We start from the raw sequence: 6,075 nt of genomic DNA, 5'->3' as shown, positions 1-6,075 counted from the left end.
ACAGGTTAAAGTACACCCCCTGGACAGAATGCTAGTCTATCTCCTTAATGCTGAGATGTATTGTGTCCCAGTTTTACAGTCTTTGTTTTATAAGTTTGTTTATTAAGGGTTGGTCACCATTGAGACCTATGTTTCATTTGCAAAGGAACACTGTAAACATGAACATACAATAAATAATATCAATACAATAAATGAATATAACAAGATTAATCAAAACAAACACAACTCTCACATATCACCTCCCTTAAAACTTCTTGTCAATAGGGGGGCGCTATTTTCACTTTGGAAAAAATCGTGTCCAATTTAAACGGCCTCGTACTCTATTCTAGATCATACAATATGCATATTATTATTACTATTGGATGGAAAACACTCTCAAGTTTCTAAAACGGTTTGAATTATATCTGTGAGTAAAACAGAACTCATTTGGCAGCAAACTTCCAGACAGGAAATGAAAATTCTGAAAATGGGGCTCTGTTTCAGGGCCTGCCTATTCAACTGGCTTATATTTATCGATATACATGCACTTCATACGCCTTCCACTAGATGTCAACAGGCAGTGGAAGGTGGAATGGGTTGTCTAGCTTGATCTGAGGTCGAACAAGAGCTTTTGGAGTGGCAGGTCAGGAATTTCCTTTGTCTACCAAGGCGCGAGGCGGAGCCCGACATTAGCTTCTGAAAAGCTTTCGGTTTACACGGCGAATATCTCTGGCTCTGATTTGATTTGATACATGTGATAATAACATCGTAAAGTAGTTTTTTTCAACAGAGTTTTATCAGTTTATTCAACGTTTATTGGGACTTTTGGAGATTTCCATTCTTTGCGTCAAGAGAGGGTGGGATCGTTATCAATCTTGGCTAGCATTTTTGGCGCGAATTCGACAGAAGAAAAGGACATTCTAAAACCAAACAACGATTTATTCTGGACCAAAGACTCCTTGTACAAGATTCTGATGGAAGCTCTGCAAAAGTAAGAACAATTTATGATGTTATTTTGTATTTCTGGGTAAAATGTTGATTCCTATTCTCTGCCGTTTTGGCGAGCACTGTCTCGCAATAACGCAAGCCGTTTGTTATGGTAAAGTTATTTTAAAAAATCTAACACGGCGGTTGCATTAACCTTTCAGTGATACCCATCCCGGATCTGGGAGCATCCTCATCAAAAAAGCTGACGAGCATAGCCTAGCCTAACGGGACAGGGATATCATATAATATAATTTTCATGAAATCACAAGTCCAATACAGCAAATGAAAGATAAACATCTTGTGAATCCAGCCATCGTTTCCGATTTTTAAAATGTTTTACAGCGAAAACACAATATGTATTTCTAATAGCTAACCACAATAGCCAAAGACTCAACCGCATATTTTGACCATGTTTCTACCGCATAGGTAGCTATCACAAAACCGACCAAATAGAGATATAATTAGTCACTAACCAAGAAACAACTTCATCAGATGACAGTCTTATAACATGTTATACAATACATTCATGTTTTGTTCAAAAAATTTGCATATTTGAGGTATAAATCATAGTTTTACATTGCAGCTACCATCACAAATAGCACCGAAGCAGCCAGAATAATTACAGAGAGCAACGTGAAATAACTAAATACTCATCATAAAACATTTATGAAAAATACATGGTGTACAGCAAATGAAAGATAAACATCTTGTGAATCCAGGCAATATTTCCGATTTTTTAAGTGTTTTACAGCGAAAACACAATATAGAATTATATTAGCTTACCACAATATCCAATCACACAAATGCATTTATTCACCGCAAAAGGTAGCTATCGCAAAAACCAGCAAAAGATATAAAATTAATCACTAACCTTGACCAACTTCATCAGATGACAGTCTTATAACATCAGGTTATACAATACACTTATGTTTTGTTCGAAAAGGTGTATATTTATAGCTGCAAACCGTGGTTATACATTGTGAATATGTTGCATCGATACACCAGAATGTCCGGAGCTATTTTGGACACTCACCTAATCTGACCAAAGAACTCATCATAAACTTTACATAAAAATACTTGTTGTATGGCAAATGAAAGATACACTGGTTCTTAACCATGACTCCTGACAAGCCAATTTCATGGTGTTGACTGTGCTCTACAATATATATAAAACGTGTTTCGCAATATAACTGTCTTACATATTTTTATTAATAATAAAACACTTAAATTAAAAAATGTGTCATTATCTCACACTTTTAAGTGGTTTCCTAGGGAATAAGGCCGGGACAAGAAAGCCACCATTTTCGTAGAATGACCCAACAAACTCTTAGCACAAAATGTTTATAATAATCAAAAGGGCACGTTTCAAAACTCTAGGCATTAAAAACTCACTTGTAAACCGAACAACATCACCTGATATTAACCAGGTATTACCATCTCCTATTCCGCTCCTTTTGGTCACCCACGACTCCGTGGCCAAACACGACTCCAACACCATCATTATGTTTGCTGACAACACAACAGTGGTAGGCCTGATCACCGACAACAATGAGACAGCCTATAGGGAGGAGGTCAGAGACCTGGCAGTGTGGTGCCAGGACAACAACGTCTCCCTCAATGTGAGCAAGACAAAGGAGCTGATCGTGGACTACAGGAAAAGGCCGGCCGAACAGGCCCCCATTAACAAGACAACATTCATTCACTTTTTAGGGATAGGGGGCAGCATTTTCACTTTTGGATGAATTGGTTGGTTCAAGAAACAGCTTCTATCCCCAAGCCATCAGAACAATTAATCAAATGGCCACCGGACCTTTTACATTGCCCCCCCCCATTTGTGTTGTAAACTGCTGCTACTCAATATTTATTATCTATGCATAGTCACTTCACCCCTACCTACATGTACAAATTACCTCGACTAAACTGTACATTGACTCGGTACCGGTACCCTCTGTATATAGCCTCATTATTGTTATTGTTTATTGTGTTACTTTTTATAATTTTTTACTTTTGTTTTTTACTTTAGTTTAATTGGTAAATATTTTCTTAACTCTTCTTGAACTGCACTGTTGGTTAAGCGTTTGTAAGTAAGCATTTTACGGTAAGGTCTACACTTTGTGTATTCATTGCGTGTGACAAATAAAGTTTGATTTGATTAGAGTGTCCAACTGGAGATTGGATGGTAGGGAGTTCGATCCCCAGATGAGTCATGCCTCAACAACCACACCCACTCTTTGACTTGAAGGAGATCGAGTGCATGAATTTGTATGAGTGAATTGTTTGTTGCAGAAAGTTACGTTTAACAGGCTAGAGTCTACTTTGTTTAAATTGTTTTTGTATTGGGTGTATTTACGGACGGCCTGTATACTGTAGGTCTGGAAAAATATCAGTTATTGTCTCTTAAAAAATACATATATTCTGCCTGAAATCGCTATCTCTGCAACATGTCTCTTTTCATGGAGACTTCCCAGTCAGGGGAAAAAGCAATCATTTCATGTGCTGCAGGAGCTGTATTTACTCTGCTCTCTACCGGGAAATGTGGACCAACTGGAGTTCCGATGCAACAATCGTTTACTTGCGGAGGACTATTGGGAAGAAGTGGCTACTCTTAGCAAACAGATTAAAAGCGTACACAATCTACTGGGGAAAGTACCCCCGCCCCGTTCTCCTTTACTACAACACTGGCTGGACACCGTTCAAAATGTGTTGAGAATCACCACCATGTCAACGCTCCTTGACTGAATGGCCAATGCCTTCCAGGGACCACTCCCCAAAGAAGCCTCCCACTCCCCTGGGAAATGGAGCAGGACAGCTGCTTCTGGTGGATTTAGCGGATGTTACTATCACCAATCCTGCTGTCCAACCATGGAAGCACGTCACCCGCTGTAGGCCAAATGGAGGAAAGCAGCCTGTGGTGAATGGGGCTTCTTTGGCGTTGGGAAGCTTGGCAACAAATAGTTGCCGAACAGCTCTACAGAGAGGATGGGGTCCATCCAAATCATCTTGGTGCCTGGACCCTGTCCTCGCTGGTCCTCTTGCCTTCGGAGATTCCCACGCCATCGTCCCCCTATCCGGACTCCTTCTGTCTCAGATTTGGCCTCGGACACGCTCCTCCTCTCACCGACCTCGAGGGTGTCTGAAGCACCGGCCACTCCATCAGCCATAATGGGTTTTGCGGCCGGCGGGAGGCACAAAAACTGCCGAAGCTGCAATTCCACCAGCCGTTATCATCAGCAGCTCTATACTGAGAAACATCTTGGCTCCCGGGGTAGAAACCTTGAGCTATCCTGGGTCTTGGGTACAGCACATAACTAGGCCGTGTCCTACTGTTTTACGCTGAGAAGGATTTTAAAGAACTGATTGGGACTCTGAAAGACTCCAACAAGCATCCAATTATTTCAGGACCAGTGCTATCGCTGAGTCGTGGCAGTGAAATATTCAGTAGGTTGCTGGCACTACACAACTGTCTAGGAGTCTGTAGTTCTGTTGGAGTTACTTTTGTGGATTACTTTGACACCTTTTGGAAACAGAAAATGCTCTACAGAGAAGATGGGGTCCATCCAAATCATCTTGTTGCCTGGACCCTGTCCCAGCATTTCTCAAGGCTGCGCTGAGACATTGACTTTTCAACATCCTGTGTTCCGCACAGGTAATCTCCACCATAAATTAAAAGCATTATCATTATACTGCAGTTAACCCTGACTCTTGTTTTTATCCACGTCCTCGCTCAAAGGAAATGCCCAATGGTACAGCTCTGGACAATCTTTTATCTATACAAATTCAAGCTAGCCAAATGGTATTTTCAAATAGAGGGTTACCAACTGAGCATAATATGCTTGAATTAGAGATTCTGGTTATATCTGAAGCGTGCTAAATAAGACTGTGCTGGATACTGACGTGTCTCTGACTGGTTATAATGTTTAAAGATCTGACAGACTTGGCAGAGGTGGTGGTGTCACCATATGTATCTGTCAAAAACGTCTAACACATTGTGATCTCTACAGCGCCATTGGCTGGTCATCATTGACCTTGCAAAGGCTTAAACACTGGTATTGTTACACCTGCTCTCACTCTTCCTCTCTGGCGCTCGAGGGCGACAGACTGCCTATCATTACGCACACCTGTCACCACCGTTACACGCACCTGTGCTTCATTGGACCCACCTGGACTCTATCACTATGTTGATTGCCCCTCCTATATCTGTTTATTTGGTTTGATCCCTGTTTCAGCATTAATGTCATAGTGTGTTCCTGTCCAGACACTGTCCTGTTCTGTTCCATGTCTATGGTTAATTAAAGGTACTCTCCCTGTACCTGCTTCTCGTCCCTGGCGTAGATCCTCACAGAATGCTGACACAACTAAAATATGCATTTGGGAGTTTCGGTTGGTGATGTCGGGTCTGGGTGCTATCGCCGAGGGAACCCGGGGGTGCTTCAGCTAGCTCGTCAGGCTTACACGCCTTAGCTGGCTTGAGAGGTCGTCTTACCTCGGTGGGCTCAGCAGGCGCCCACACCCATGTCATGCTTCAGCCGGCCTTCAGGCTCCCACGCCTCAGTCGGTTCGTTAGGCTCCCACGCCTCATTAGGATCATCGGGATTTCACGCCCCAGCCGGATCGTCAGGCTCCCACGCCTGAGCCGTCTCACCAGGCTCCTAAGCCTCTACCGGTTTGTCAGGCTTCTACGCCCCCAGACGGCTTGCCCGTCAGGCTCGCCCAGGTGGGATGTTGGGTGGCGGCCCTAGGGGGGGTACTGTCATGCCTGCTCCCGCTCTCCCTCTCTGTCGCCAGACTGCCTATCATTAGGCACACCTGTCACCATCGTTACGTGCACCTGCGCTTCATTGGACAAACCTGGACTCCATCACTATGTTGATTGCCCTCCTATATTCTGTCCAGATGCTGCCTTGTCCTGTTCCATGACCGTGGTTAATTAAATGTTCACTCCCCAGCTGTTTTTTGTGAAATTCATGTTTCTTTACATAATATGTAATTGTTCTACTGTATGTGTGTCCATAGTTTTGTTCAATGATGTGTTAGTATATGTAATTTGTTTTGTCTGAAACTTTGTTCCCCCTGCTTCTGTTGGACCCGGTCTTTCTTGAAAAAGAGATT

This window comes from Salvelinus fontinalis, chromosome 9 (genome assembly GCF_029448725.1).
Source record: "Salvelinus fontinalis isolate EN_2023a chromosome 9, ASM2944872v1, whole genome shotgun sequence".
In the NCBI taxonomy this organism is placed as follows: domain Eukaryota; kingdom Metazoa; phylum Chordata; class Actinopteri; order Salmoniformes; family Salmonidae; genus Salvelinus; species Salvelinus fontinalis.
The sequence above is the reverse complement of the archived record's forward strand: the minus strand, read 5'-3'. Positions refer to the sequence as shown.